This window comes from Triturus cristatus, chromosome 3_2 (genome assembly GCF_964204655.1).
Source record: "Triturus cristatus chromosome 3_2, aTriCri1.1, whole genome shotgun sequence".
Lineage (NCBI taxonomy): Eukaryota > Metazoa > Chordata > Amphibia > Caudata > Salamandridae > Triturus > Triturus cristatus.
The window spans coordinates 796,229,915-796,246,518 of record NC_140584.1 but is presented as its reverse complement, the minus strand read 5'-3'; positions in this window follow the sequence as shown (position 1 = coordinate 796,246,518).

Below are 16,604 nucleotides of genomic sequence, written 5' to 3'. Positions count from 1 at the left end.
GTCGTCTTCCCCACCTCTGCCCCTGCTGCTACCCTGACTGAAACCCTATTGTCGAGGGCTGTTACTAGCTGACTTTGTGTGGACGTGGTGTCCTCAGCAGATAATAAAGAAAGCTCCGCGGATGCCGCATTATCCATTGGTAGATTTAACTCTGTTCCAGTCGAAACTTAAGGCACATTTTATTACCAACAGATGCTCCTTTCTTTATCACTTGATGCATCTTGCTAATAAAATGGTGAAATTAAAAAGGAATGTGTAGCCAAAACTCATTTTTTTGCTCGCGGGCAAAAGAGAACACTGCGTGTTTATGTTTACTTATAGAGTGCTTTCATCTTCCCATGAGTTCCCCTGCTCTAAAAGGGGGCGCGTCGGCTGCACTGACCAGGTAATGAGATACTGGGAACCCTTTCAGGGAGAGCGGTGTCGCATAGATGCCAACTTTCCATTACATGCATCTTAATTTTCCAAGTAGCGGATTCTTCTAGGCGCTGCCTTAAAATCTGCTGAAAGAAAAAAATCTACTCCAAAGCGGAGGCCTCGTTACCAGCCAGTTTGCCTTTATAAATTATCTTTATCAACCCATTCTGAAGCTGGAGCACTCTCTAGATATAGAATGGATTAGATACATAAGGGACTTCATGACAGACATAGGAAAACCTGAATATTTTTACAACCAAGTTTCAATCTCCGGTGTCCCAGGTAAAGAATTTAAAAAACTGTGTTTGCATCATATGGAGAAGCTGAGATTTGTGAACGAGGTGACAAAACCCACTGTCCTCTCTAATCTTATGTTAACCTCCTCTTTTAGTATGCAACCGTATCTACAAAACACCATAAAGGGCTATGACAGATTTGTTCTTACTCGATTCAGGTTGAACATTTTTCATAGGTTGGTTACCTTTCCAACGGTTAATGATTGGTCCAAAAATGTATCCACCTGCCCATGCGACAATCTATCCTCACAATCAACAATGCATGTCACTTTGTTTTGTAGATTTTATAATGATCTGAGAAGAAAGTGGTTAGTGCCAATTTTAAAAATATGGGCATTCGACAATGTCGTCCTGCCTATATGGCCCTCCAACTTCTTGATAATGAATGTATAATCATAAATGTCGCCTCTTTTTTAAAGAAAATTATTAAACGCCGGAACCACCTAGACTTGGATCCCACTGGTAATAACGATAGAGCGTCTTCTTAACGCTACCCACACGTATTGAAAATTAGAATATGAATATTAATGCTTCGTATGATAAATAGTATATGGATCAAAGAGCTTTTAATCAAATAATGTACTGTATATTGTTCTTCCATAATGCCCCCTGAAATATGGAAACCAAAAATTGTGAGATATGTATTAATGAATTAGTAAGCTTTTATGGTTTTCTTTTTCCTTATGTGACAAAAAATCGAACTAGGCATATTCCTACTCAATTACACCATAAAAACTAATACATAATTTAAATGACGCTAAGGCGGATTTTATTAAAAACAAGGTACCCTACGTTAATCTGGGATTATCCCCCAATGCTCCCTAATTTTGCTGGTGGGGGCTCTTTATTTTTGGGTTTTTTTTTCTGTCCTATAGTGACACAAAATATATAAATCTTGATTACGTAAAGAAAAATGACATCCAATTGATTACCTATCCATTTAAGATTGCGATTTTGCACATATTTTTACTCCATTGGTAAAACTGGACATTTTTAAACAAAACCTTCTTTTTAACCTATGTCTTTTATTCATTGTAAATGTACAGTACTAATGTTTAATGTAAAACTGTATATGCTTTTATGGTTTGTGAATTTCTTACCGAATAAAGCTTTTTCTGATCTGATCTATCAACCCGTTTATGCTGCTGCTAAATCACCGTGTCGTAGATTGGCAGCCCTCTTACACTGCTGTTGAATTATAGTGTTGTACATTAGAAGAGTGATCCCAAGGTTGTCTGATAGAAAATAACAAGCAAAAGCACGACGTGGCGCCGCACGTGTAACTTCTGACACTAGGAAGGCAGCTGGCAGCCAGCTGGCAGACTGTGCGCCCCTGCGTGCTCCCGAGTCCCCTAGGCCATGGGAGGGGACTTTTAAAGAGAAGGCGCGACATATCCGAGCCTTTGGCCATTTGCGTACTTTCTTTTGTGGAAGCCTTACGCAAATGGCCAATCAAATGCGTGGACGGAAAAAAAAAAAACAGGAGGAAAAGATGTGCAAGATGGAAGTCCTTACATTAAGCCTCGCAGGTCAGCGCATGCACGCTGGCTCAGGCGAGACCTAAAAAGGATGAAAGATGTGCATTTGCACAGTGCAGTTTATTGTGGAAATGAATTAAAAACTACCTAATTTTCCACTATGTATAATTAGGTACTGCAGAAATAGCAGCAAGGGGGATCTGTCATATGGCATTCCCAGAAGCATGCATGGAAATAGTGCTTAATTTGAGCCGGTGGTTGCTGGCGGGCCACCAGCCCTTATTTTTGGGGACCGGCACTTATTTTCCTCATCATCCATTTTCCATTTGCCCGGAGGGCACTAGGGAAATAACAGACGAAGGGAAAAGACTGAGAAAAAGAAAGACAAAAAGATGTCACAAAAGGAGTAAGCAGGAACCTGCATGAATGAAATAGATGAGCAGAGAGTGTCTGGTAGTGGGTTAAAGTGGCATGAGGTTGATTTAACAGCCTTTGTGTTAGGCACACCGATACTTAGTAGTGCCGGCGGCGGGCTTCTGAGCAGAGGTTTGGCACCACCACATATTACTTTACAAATTAACCCCTGCTTGGAAACCTGCGCCTAGTGCAGCTTTAGTCATACCACAGGAAATGGATGCCAAATGCAAAAAATAGTACATTTGCACCTGTATCTAGGCTTCATTTTACAGATAAAGATTTGATACTTTCTTTGTGAATTGGCCCAATTGTCATTATCTCTTCACAAATCCTGTGGAATGATTGGTGCCTCTTCCTCTGTTTCTGGCCCCATCCACATCTATAATGTGCCGTAAGACTAGGTGAAAGCTATTATTATTATTATTAAATTTATGTTATTTTGTAGTAATAATAAAAGTAATATTAATTATACTTTTTATTTATTGTTGTTGTTATTATTATTATTACATTATAGAAGTGATTGTGATATGAATACTACTACTACTACTACTACTACTACTACTATTACTACTACTACTACTAATAGTAATAATAATAATAATACTAATAATAATAATAATATTACAAAGTTATTAATAGTTTTGGTGTTGCTATTTTTTTATTCCACAGTTGTATTATTCAAAGGCGCTGTAAATAACAAACGCGATTCTTCTTGAAGCGCTTAAGTGTACCTGAACATTGTGGGAGCCGAAGCTACCACTAACTGACCCCACAGTACTTATGTTATCAACCTCGGCATTATAAAAGCTGAGACAGTTCTGAAGGGAATTCAACCTGGTTGCACAGAGATCTCTTTAGAGCTTACTAACCCGCTGAGCTATTTCATCAGGTGCTCACGAATGACACCGGCAATCATGAAAACCTTTTAATGTATATATATTTTATTCGCAACGCGTGTCTGTCTAATCGCAGGAAAGCAAATACGATTCAGCAGAAAAACCAAAGGACTCGCCAGACTGTGAGCAAAACAGAGATAAAAAAAAGTCTGAAAACATGGAATTGATGTCTTTGGGAGATGCTGTCCTTTTTCATTTGGGTGACTTCTTGAAATTGTGGCTGTCATTGTTTCCTACAACGAACCACAGCTCGCATTAGTATCCCGCAATTAAAATTGATTGTGGCTGGAGGGAGAGCTGGTAATTGATCTGCTACACTAGCAAAAGCATATCACATTGCAGGAAAGCTCAAGGGGGAAAACCATCCAACACAATGGACCACAACAAACAACCCAACAAAGAGAATTGTGATGGACAGACGAGTTTGCTGTCAGGCGGACAGTCGCAATTAGAATATGAAATCCTTTTAAAATAACTGGAACAAAAATCATTTTCATTCAGTTTCCATAGAAACCACCTCTCTCTGTTCCACTGATGTCCGTCTGGCTGTCGATGGGCCTCTGGTGATATTGTGCACAAGATCAAAGCCGACATTTTAGCCGGATTTTGTCTACTGCACAATATTCGCACCTCGCACAGAGAAGTCCCTAATCAGGTGAGATCAGGAAATAATACCCGAAGTACATTGGTTTTGTTCATGAAATATAGAGGACAGTTGAACTCTACATGGTTTAAATCAAAATGTTCCCCTGCTGCAGCACTTTATACAAACTCTTTGGCGAATCATGAAATTCATTTATAAAATTCACCTTTCTAGTTACACTTATAATTCGCCTTTCCAAGACAGAAAAGGTTACACAGCACACCTAACACTTTCGTGTGCACAATACATCACCAACATCATACAGTTTGCAAAGCACTGACCAGCACTATCCCCCAGCACCACACAAACATACATCTTAGAAGCATTCAGATAAAGTTAGGTAAACGTACCTCACCCTCGTGCGTACAACATCACGTCATAGCTATTTACCTGGCTCACTGTTCTATCTTGAGTCACTCTGCAAGGACTGGGTAATGGACAACCGATGACCTAACTCAACAAAAAACAGCAAAGTCCTTTGACACACCCATTAGTGTACATTCTGACATTTACTTTCATGTTAAGAAACTTAAACCATTATTGGACTGTGCATTTAACACATCTCTGAAAATTATAAATAACCAATCAGAGCAGAAAAAGCGGTTTATGAAGCCAGAGGCTGCCCCAGAAAGCTTGAGAAAGCATGGGGCATCTGGGATTCGTCACTATGGGCTGGAACACTCATAATGTCGCATTGAGACTTTGGTTGTAGAAGAAAGTCTGTTATGTCCTGTCTAAGGAACATGTGATCTCCAATAGATTCACATATTTCCCCTGAAATACAGGCAAGAAACAATGCCCTGTATTTCTCCAGAATAATGAACAATGACCGAATAGTTTGGGAATGTTTTAATATGCTATGCCCTTAAACAAAAATATCTATAAAAATGTATTTTAAAAAAAAAAGAACCAAAAAACAAACAAAACCACCCGATTGAAATCTGACACCTGTACAAAAAATTATTTCATAATCATTGTTATTTGGTGCATTCTAATGGTAGAAGGTGCTTTATATAAATGCTGATATCATAACATATCATGAATGCGTCTGTTAGCTACGGTCGGATATGATTTGCAAACTAAAATGCACTGACATTGAATTGGCCCAAATATGTCTTCAGAAAAATGAAATGTCGTTTAAAGTTAACCCAGTTTAACACAGGCAGAGTTGCCCTAATCTACGTCGGCTATCCTATGAGCTGAGCTGTAAGTCACGTTTGTCCTTGCACCCAGCCTATCTGTTGGCTAGTAGGTTGGTTTGTTTCGGTTTCTGTTCTACACGGAAAGGTAACTGAGCTCCATTGCTCTACATCAGGATAATATTTTGTAAAAATAATTGTGAGCGCAAATTAGACTGGGTGTCTAGGAATGTGTAAATTAAAAGTGGATTATCCCTCATGTACTTCCAACAGATGGGTAACCCATTATGTCCACACCTACCACATTTAACTCGGATTAGTCACAAGCACGTTACTTTGATCTCTGGGAAGGTGAGTGGGGAATAGATGGAGCAGTCTCTATGCTAGAAGCCTACTCCTAACAACACCAAATTACTTGGGATACATAACCTAAGAAAAAGACAGAAGTCCCTCCGCCCTAATATTTCGGTGGAAAATCTTTAATGAACTAATATAAATACAGCAATGAATGACATAACACCTTCCTCTGAATGATATCTGTTGTACGAGAAGAGATTATAATGGATATGGCAAGTACATTAAGGCTGTAGTAAATTCAATAGTTACTTAGGAGAGAGTTGAAGGAGCGTATGACTGTCCCATTAAAAGACTGACTAAACGTCTGCAATTTAGAGCTAAGGAAAGAATTATGGTAAAATTCGACTAGATTTGGGTTTTGATTGGGTTCACCTTATCTAACACAGCCTTACCAAAAGCTCATGGTCAGAGAATGACATATTGTGTCCTAATATAGAAGCAGAAAATCACATGAAACTGCTGTACACTGAGTCAATTCGCTCTTTGTCAAATACACATTAACATTCAGACATGCCTGAAGTAGAGCCTCAGGTCTTGCCACATGATGAAATTCTGCCACTGGACATTTAGGGTGCAGCCAAACTGTTAGAGTTGTAAGGAGGAGATCTCACCTTTTGACGGGCATATCAAATTTCCCAGTAATGAGAAAGGGACATTGATACTGAGATCCTGAATGCAACTTTTCCACTCCAACAGGGTGACTGTTTCCATCGGAGAATACAAGACTTGCCAATCCGAGATGGCGTAGGAGTGCTTCGAGGTCAAGTGCGGAATATGTAGAATTTAACCCTACATGATTAAGAACAACTTTCCTGGCAACTGTGTATTTTGTTGGATTTCTTCATTCTTGTACTTATTTCCACCCAGCCTTCCCTTATTTTGCACATTTGTTGTTTTGATTGCTCCCCTCGGTTTTCCTCTGACGACATCCTGCTTCAGCTCTGCACTTCATCGCTCTAGTTCCCTCTACTACGATCAACAAAAAAAGTCCCTTGTTGCACATTACACATGAACATTCAAGCATACTCCACATTTTTTTCTTTCAGTGGGGAAAGTTTTGATGTCTATTCATAGACCCGCTCCCCCTCCCCCCCCCTTGCGTATCATTTTTGAAAAGTTATTGCAGAGCCAGGATCCCAGGGTGAGAATGACAAGTGTTTAGACACCCCAAAAAAATTGATGTGTTTGGGAAGTGCCTCATGTAAGCAACATCCTGGCAGCAGTTGGCAGGTACTCACCACTTTGCTCACTGTTTCACTGTCCCAAGCAGAAGTGAAAACCAACTCTCAAAATATAACTGAAAAGAAAACTGTGTATTAAATAAAGACTTTTTGTGCACATCCAAATAATATATTCCCTATAGACTCCTGTTCAAGAAAGAAGGCCTTCTCTGGCACTCCAAAGGTTAAAGTTGAGTTAAGAAAAAACAAAAAACATTTGTCTTTAGTTCATTGTGCCCGTAGTCATCGTAAAAACCATATCATGTTTAGACCATTTTAACCTGAACTTTAAAATGGTAATATGCCTACCAGGCACTTTCACCAACAATTGCATCACCTTCAGGGGTTCCTTAACGGCTTTCCCGGGAGGCCAAGCCTCACAGCAATGTTAACCTTCCCAGCAGGTCCAGACACTTCTACTGGTTCTTTCAAGTAAAAGGTGGACCTAAGGTATGCCAGCAACAGCAGCTCCTGTTTCCCCATCTTCTTCCATGGTATTCAAAAGTATTTCAACTATTATTGTTCACTGTCCATTAGCTCACTTGGTTCCTCTCACCTCAAATGGGCGAGGAAAGAATTCAAGGAAGCGACGCCACTGCAGCGTATTGTTCCTTATGTAGGCCAAAGTGGTCACATCTTGGACGGACAGTACAGCGACTGAAGTCATGTGGCACAGCCTGATGATGCTTGCGAGCTAATCCTGAAGAAATAGATTTTCTAGATCCTGCCTAGTGCCTGAGGAATATTCCCAAGGTGGGGAATCAGCAGAAGACATACTATCCACCCAAAAATGAACTCTTCCTCAGCAAAGTTTTAAAATCTTCAAAGGTGTAGGACTGGCTCGAAAAAGAAAGGCTGAAATCTCCTTCTGTCACTGGCTTCCATTGAAGTCTGGGAATTGTTAGGGGAAGGGGTTTATGAAAAATGTTACAGTCCCCGAAAATAACCTGGAATGTTTAAAATAGGAACCATATCTCCAATACCGGAAGAGTTGGCCATTTTGAGTCCAAGATGATAGTCAACACTTTATAAAATAAATGAATTGCATTGTGCAGGGTGACTGCTGCATGCACCACGGCCAGTACCACAGCATCGAGAGCCTGGGAAATGCATATTTTTAAGCCGGGAGTGAGCAGGGGGGATGGGGCACCAGGGGAATGAGACAGCAATAGCAGGCAGGCATCAGCTGTTCCTGAAAGCCTTTCTGAAGTGAAGCCAACTGCTGAGGAAGGGCGAGTCTGGCTCCCTTGATAGGAGTCTTAGCACGAAGAGACAGCATTGGAATGTAGTCTCGTGTATCCCTCGAGGAATAGAGAGTGGTCTGTGGGTGAGTCCTCCCATGCCACTGGACTTCAAGGAGGGCACCGAGGTTCCAGCGGATCAGCGAAGTCTCGCAACTGATCTCACTTAAAATATAATTTAGGGCCCCCCTAAAAAGGCCACGAAGGGAGCAAATTGCAGGACTGAAGCTTGGGCTGGGGCAGCAGGTAAAGTAACATGGGCTTCCTTTGCGATTTCTTCGAAAGTTTAGAACCCGAGAATTGAAGTCGGGATGAAAATACAACCTGCTGTTTTTAGTGCTATAAAACTGGAAAACGGAGGCAGGCAACGCTGCAGATCATACACTACACAATTCACCTGGTTTTACTTGGCATAAATTACACGTTTTGGACTGGAACAGTGATTTCAGGATACACAAAGTATAGACAAAAGGGATCTGAGTGGAGGTATCTTTAGGGCCAGAGCTGCCAACCTTCGAATTTGGGAACTAGGTTCGAGTCTCGCGTGGGCTCAACAACTTGTGATTTTGGGCAAATCTAAAAATATCAATGAATCTGAACTTCTGTGATGTGACTGGTGCACATGTAAAAGCCCCAAATTCCCTCGGGCTGGGTTCGCGCACCATAAAACAGCAGAAAAAAATGATATTAAATACTGAGAGATGGATACTGTAGCCGGAAATGTCCAGCTTAACACAGGAGGGAAGGACAGGCCTGAGTAGGTGCGAATGTTCAGCGTCCCCCCTGAGTGGGATATATCATGTAACGAGAGAAGGCGCGATGCTGAAAGGCGCCCCACGTATGGCCAACGCACCCGTCTTCCCTGTCACCTATCTCTCCCTTGGGGACCGGTGGACCGGGCCACACAAATATTTGTAACTCTAGCTCCCTGACTGACAAAGCGCCAGAATACCACGGTGACCACATGCGTCACAGAGGTCACACGTGCCAGTGCAGCGCGAGCGCGGTCCGAGGAAAACGGGCTATATAACAACACGAGCAAAGACAACTGGCGAACCCTCCAGCCCACAAAGCAGGAACTTGATACTGATGAAAGAGTAGAAAAATATTTCATTGGGAGTAAGACACATACGGAATGGGAATGAATGTGTACATTATTCAAGACTAACCAAGGACATCGTTATTGCGTTTCTTCGACCACGCATGCAGACGCAGGGCTTGATTTAGAGGTTGGCACACAGGGCCTGGCTGGTGTAGTTCACTTCCAGGTCCTTGTGATAAAAATAAATTAGTAAATAAACAACTCTATATAAATAGATACAGAGGCTCAGCCCCTTCTCTCTTTATTCGATTGCCATTCAAACACGGCTATTCCCAAAGACAGCACACTGCTTTGGGCCATGGGTTAGCCCTTTGTGCCATTCCTGCCCTGTGTGTAACAGCAGTTTGAATGATTGTCTTTGCAAATATGCCTTTAAATGAGCGTGCTTCCGCATCTTGGCTAGTGGCCCATCCTTTCGTTTCCCTTTTCCTCCTTTCATATGTCCCCTTTCATTTTCCTATTCATTTCCTTCTTTTTTTTTATCTTTAGAGAACCCTGCAGCTTCCTAGACAGCCCTACATGGTCACTCTCTTGCTGGTCGTTTCCTCTGCAGTATGCTGCATCATGTCTTGTCCATAGTGCATTCAAAGATTTCCACCTTGTTCAGAAGCATTATGTTGCTCACCTTGGGCCAGTACAGCAGTAATACACAGGACACTTTAGCATCCGAAGATGGCTTTCCAGTGCAATGTATACCAAGCAGCCTTGAAATGGTATTGTGCATAACTCATCACTGTTTTTTCACTCCAATATGGCCAATGCATTGCTTCCAAATTTGGAGACTATGTTGTAACTTTAAAGAATTGTACACAATATACAATACCAATGTAAGATGCCATCTGATGCTACGTTCAATTTTAATTTTTGTACTGCAGGTTTATCCTCACTAAGTTTAGGTGGCGACATGTTTTCTTTTTTAGACTTTTATTTCTTTTCCATATGCCTGTTGAGTTTGTGCCTCTGTTTTATTGAGGCTGGGTTAGGGGTTGAAAGCAAGTTAGTCAGGAGTCGGATGAATGTATGTATGAGTGACAAAATGAGTGACAGAGTGAGTATATGTAACATTAAAGAGTGACTAAAGTGGGGGCATGAATGATAGACGGAAAGTGAGACAGGCCTTCCTAATTAGAAAAGGTGCAGACATTTGCCTTCTGCAAGAGACGCACCTGACGGCCAATGCTGCGCAGCTGCTCAGGCACAATCGATGGGGTGAGGTGTTCCACGCTCATTATTCTAACTACTCCAGAGGGGTGGCGATACTCATCAGAAAGGGGCTTCACTGGAGGACGCATGAGGAAATCAGGGACACAGGGGGCAGGTATGTTCTGTTGGTCGGTTCGCTGTGCGGCGCGAGAGTGATTCTGGTGAATGTATATGGCCCGAATGACGATAATCCAGAGTTCTACGAGGAATTGTGGCATAGGGTGCGGACCTGTGGACCTGCAGCGATATTGTGGGGAGGTGACTATAATGTGGTACTGTCAGATACTAAAGATAGGCAGGGCACAACTCGGGAACATCACCCCAGGGCGTCGGAGGCGCTTGGCCATATTATGCAGGAGGCAGGACTGGTGGACTCCTGGAGGACACTGCACCCTGAGGCCCGCGCCGGTACGTGTATCACTGCTCATCGTGCGGCCTGGTCCAGATTGGACTTCTGGCTACTGTCCAGAGATTTGCACTCATCGGTGTTAGAGGTGACTCACATGCCGCGGTCTCTTTCTGATCATGCCCCGGTGTGCTTGACGCTATCCACGCCGCCGCAGTCCATTCAGCCGTTTAGTTGGAGGTTCCCCTCCCGTGCGCTGCGCGACCAGGTCTTCCAGCATTCTTTGCGGGAAAGACTGGAGGAATACTTCGCACTTAACGAGGGCTCAGTAGATTCACCTGGCGTGCTCTGGGAGGCCTGTAAGGCAGTAACCAGGGGTCATTGTATGGCGCTAAAAACTGGGGTTCTGCGCTCCATAAGAGATACCCTGTGCAAGTTGGAATCTGAACTTGCCCAGCTTGAAGCTGCGATGATGGCGGCCCCTTCTGGTGGGCGAGTGCAGCCTTCAGGACGAAACTGACCAAGTATCAAGAGGAAGCGGAAAGGGAGGTCGCGTTCTTGTCCAAAGATTCTCAGGCCAGACGTTATGGAGAGGGTGATCGAGCTGGACGAACACTAGCAAGCATGCTGCGCCCACCACGTGGGTCGGAGCATATTCTTGAGCTACATGGATCAGGGGGTGAAGTGATTCGTGATCCTCCGGCTATACTGACAGTGATGACAGATTACTATAAGGTCTTGTATACCTCAAAGGTGACACCTGACGACACTATTATTAGTGACTACCTGGACACCATAGCACTAGCGTGGTTCAGTAATAATGACCGACAATATATGGACCTACCCTTCACGCAGGAGGACATTCGAGCGGTGATAGCCGCTATGCCACTCAGTAAGGCACCAGGCCCCGACGGGCTGACGGCGGCCTTCTACAAGGAATATGCAGACCTACTTGTCCCGCGATTGCACAGTGTTTTTGAGGAAGCGATGGAGTTGGGCACCCTCCCTACCTCGATGCGAGAGGCCCTTATCATTACGCTGCTTAAACCTGGCAAAAATCCTGTAACCCTGGACTCATATCGCCCGCTCTCGCTAATTAATCTTGACGCCAAAATTTACGCGAAATTACTCGCTGACCGTCTGAAATTTATGCTGCCACAGATAGCGTTGTCCGATCAGTCGGGCTTTGTAATGGGGAGGTCCACTTCCCACAATCTGAGAGTACTGTTTGGGCTCCTGCATTATTTGGATCCCAAGGTGCAGGCCGCGGCCGCATTGCTCGACGCCACTAAGGCGTTCGACTCATTAGAGTTGAAATTCCTACGGGCGTTATTCACTCGCATGGGTTTCAGCCCCTCCTTTGCCAGGCGTATTGGAATACTCTATAATGACCCGATGGCTAGGGTGCGGGTTAATGGTCAGACGTCTGCCCCGATCCCCATAACCAGAGGGACTCGGCAGGGCTGCCCCTTGTCGCCATTGCTGTTCGCCATTGCGACGGAGACCCTGGCGGCCCGTTTGCGACAACATCACACTCATCACAGTATCGGCTTCACGTCGCGTGGCCTGCTGGTGTCCATGTACGCCGACGACATAACCATATATATGTTGAATCCATCGGAAAACTTTGACCCACTGATGCGTGAGGTGACAAGATACAGTGGCCTCACAGGTATCGATATCAACTGGTCGAAGTCGGCGATGTTCCCGCTGACGGACGGTACGAGTCAATGCCATACGGAATTCCCGATTGACTGGGTTACTGATGAGATTAAATACCTGGGCGTACGATTTAGCCGATCGGTGCAGGACATATGGCTGGCCAATTTTGGGGTGGCCGTGGAGTGGCTGGAGTGTAAGGTGAGGCGCTGGAAGGCGCTGCCGCTATCTCTGATGGGCCGCATTGCAATTGCTAAAATGGTGGTCGTTCCTAAGTTTCTTTACTTATTCGTAAACATTCCCCTGCCACTCACTAAATCGTTCTTCCGCCGGCTCCGCTCCGCCTTGATTGAACTGGTCTGGGCGGGTAAGCAGCCCAGAGTGGCCTGGAACCTCCTCACACTTCCCTTCCGTCAGGGAGGTCTCGCGGCCCCGGACATGGAGCTATATGCTTACAGTGCTCAGGCCCAATACCTGCACTACTGGCAGCACCCGATCCCTTACCAGCCGCACGTGGCTATCGAGATGGACGTTGCGGCCCCCTGCCCCCTTCGTGCAGCGGTGTATCAGAGATACAGACGCTCCCGGGATGACATTGATACTGTTGAAATGGTACGCTGGGCCTGGTCAAGCATTGCCAAACGTGCGGGCGTTGATGATTTATATGCGCCGAGTATGCCCCTTGCGGATAAACCACTATTGGGGCCATTGACGGACGCGGCGGTGGTGCGGCGGGCGCAGGCCTGTGGCCTGAAGGTGGCGGGAGACTTGTACCCGGACGATACCTTCCTTACAGTGCGGGATATGGCGGCAGCGCCGGAACCGACGGCCTCGGAGCTTCTTCTCTACTATCAACTGCGGTCTGCATGCAAGGACAGGTACCCTATGTTTCCAGATGCTCCGCCGACGCTTGCGGCCCTGGAGGACGTACTCTCGAATTCCTCCGCGCGCAAACTGATCACACGTATCTATAGAGCTACTCAAAACACAGCTCCGGTTGTGCACACTGACTCTAGATCCTCGTGGGAATATGAAGCGGGTATATCTATTACCGAGAAACAGTGGGAGTACTGTTGCTCCCAACTTGAAAACCTATCCCCTAATTATAGGCTGCGGTTGGTACACTTCAACTATCTGCACCGGACTTACCGTACACCCATACAACTGTGTCGGATGGGACTGCGGTCTGATGCGAACTGTTGGAGATGCGGTGCGAAGGAGGCCACGTTCTATCACCTCGCATGGGTGTGTGGTCCCATACGCGACTTCTGGATTGCAGTCTTCAATACCGTGGGTCAGATTGTGGGGGTGGAACTGGAGCCTGACCCACTTGTGGCCCTCTTGGGATTCGTTAGAAATGTGCCTAAGGCCTCACGTAGGCTTGTGGCCCTTTTGCTATTACTTGCTAAGCGTCAAGTGGCGCTACACTGGAAGAAGACGATGCCGCCGAAAGTGGCGGCCTGGATAAGAGCGGCGGTGTACTGTAGGGAGCAGCTGACCTCATACTGGGACCAGCTGCCACAGCGCTCGAGGCCTTTAGATATATGGCAGCCACTGGTAGATTGGTTGGCGAGGACGACAGCGTTGGAAGATGACTAGGCGGTCTGATTGTGGCTTTGGTGACGCGGCGCGGTTGGAGTTTGACTGTGGTGCGCTGTACGTGGTGATCCGCCTGACATAAGTGATCTGGGGCTTGGGACTCGCTTTCTGTGGGGGGTTGTCAGTCGATTGCGTTGTCTGGGTGGGCTGTGTGCGCAGCGTGGAGGTGACTATGACATTTCGACTATTCATTGTTTGCTTCCTCTCGACTCGGGCTCTCTGTTAGTTTTGTTTTGTTTGGTTCATTGCAAAATGTTGTATTGCTGTTCAAATGTACGACCTCACATGCTTGGGCGAAGTGCCGCCTCGCAAACTAGCTGCCTGCCTCCGGGTTGTTGGCTGAATAGCAATGTACTCTTCGATGGAATAATAAAGGTTTTGGGAAAAAAAAAAAAAAAGAGTGACTAAAGTCACATGTGAATGAATAGGAACTTTTATTTATAAGCCAGGTTGACTGGCTTTGCCATTGCTTGTTCCAGGCAATGATATAAATGTGAACCTCTAATGTGGAGATTGTAATCCGTGTTGGCATTGGTTGTGTCTGCCATGGATAGCCAATCCAGGTAGCAATTCACTGCCAGGAACAGCATTCTGGTTAGCGTCACTGAAACTGTGACTGTCCCAGCAGCCCAGGAGCACGAGGGTCCCAGTCACGAAAGTAGTATGGACCCTCAAAGTGAGGTGTAAAAGAGAATGTAGGCAGACAGCGCTCTCTGAAGATGGGAGGTAGCTCCCTGCACAGCAGCATTCCTCCTTTAACTGAGCTGTATTTGTATTAACGCCTTTGAATTTATGCACCTTGGTAAAATGGGCTGTTTGTAGTTGCTTTCTGAACCTGAAATGCGGGTTTTAGTTACTATTGGGTGAGAACTAGACTGTTCCTTGCTTCCGACCCTAGTGCTCGCAAAGTTCCGCTACAAAGCTAGTTTATGGTTGATTTTCGTTTGGGATATTTTTTAATGTGCTGTTAAACCCCGAAAGCAAGAAGTCCTGTAATGTCAATTTGCTTAGAGACTGAGGCCTCAACGATATATGACTTTGGCCCCCCTGAGCCCTGTAATTCAGTGCCCTGGTGTGACCGAAAGTTGATATGAAGCATTAAAAAAAAACCCACAAAATTGATAAATAATTTCCAAAGAGGTTTCAAAGCCCCCCATTGCCAATCTCCAGCTAAATGTACGGCATGATGCAAGAACTCCTTCCCTGTGCGCTGTGAGGGTGTCTGGAGACACCAAGGTGTCCTCTAAGACCCCTGCACAGATTAGCAATTTCCAATGGTTTTTGCCTCAAAGGATCATAGATTACATACACTCTATCGGTTGTAGCCTACCAGACAGCCCAGCTGTCTGGTTGCTAAAGACTTCCAGAGGACATTCTAAAAGCTGACCTAGGAATGCATTCCACCCATTGCTTACCATTGGCTTTGTGGCTTGTAACTCACATTTGCTTGCTTTAAATTTGCTGGCTTTATTTGTTTTAGGCTGTTCAGCATGTCTTTATCCCCCCAGGTAGCAATGCCCGTTTACTGTATTCTTCCCTGAGTGCCGGCTTTCTGTCATCAGGCCTTTACATTTTGTTCTTATCTTGTCACATTCATTGTGCATTCAAAGACAGAGGTCAACTGTCAAGCTCTGTCTTCCGTGGGAGCTTGGTGTTTATTTATTTTTCTCTGACTTCAAAGTGAGAGCATTTACCGAACAATCTAGGGGTGTGACAGGAAAGGCTTTTTTTTAGCACACAGTATATATTTATGTCTGTAAATGAAGTGTACAAATATGTCAGAATATATCAGAATTAGGAAAGCACAAATGAAGCAGATTTTATGTAATTCCGAAGTGTGGTAAAAACAAATACTTTAATACGATCAAAACAAATCAATACACAAGGTGATACCATTATTCTTTGTACATTGCATATTTTTATCAGTAAAACTGTATGCCTGTGCAAATGTAATGGTGTTTTCAGTTAAAACGGTGTTGTCTGTAATGGCAGTGCACTACCACACCATGCATACTCCACTGAATTCCACACCACTCTGCAACACTATACGCTACTTTACGCCCCTCCACTCTATGTCACTGCAATCTACGCCACTCTACATCACTTCTCTCCCCAACACCCCAAGACACTCTAAATCACACTACTGTGCGCCACTCTGACACTCTATGTCACCCTATGCAATCCTACACCACTCTACCCACTCTACTGTTCTTCACTCTATGACACTCTACACACTATATGACACTCTACTGTACTTCACTCTGTTCCACTCTACTCCACGATACGCCACTATACTGTACTCTACTGCACTTCTTTTCACTCTACAACATTCTACTCCACTCTACTCCCCCTATGCCCTTCTTCTCTATGCATCTCATCTCTATACCCTTCCACTCTATGGCACTCCATATTCAACACTCTATTCCACTATGCAACTCACTACACTCCTCCACTCTACAAAACTCCATTGCCCTCCACATTATGACTCTCCACTCTAGGCCAATCTACAACACCCCACCCCACTCTACATCACACTACGCCACTCCACTCTACTCCACTCAATTCTTCTCCCCTCTATACCACTCAGTTAT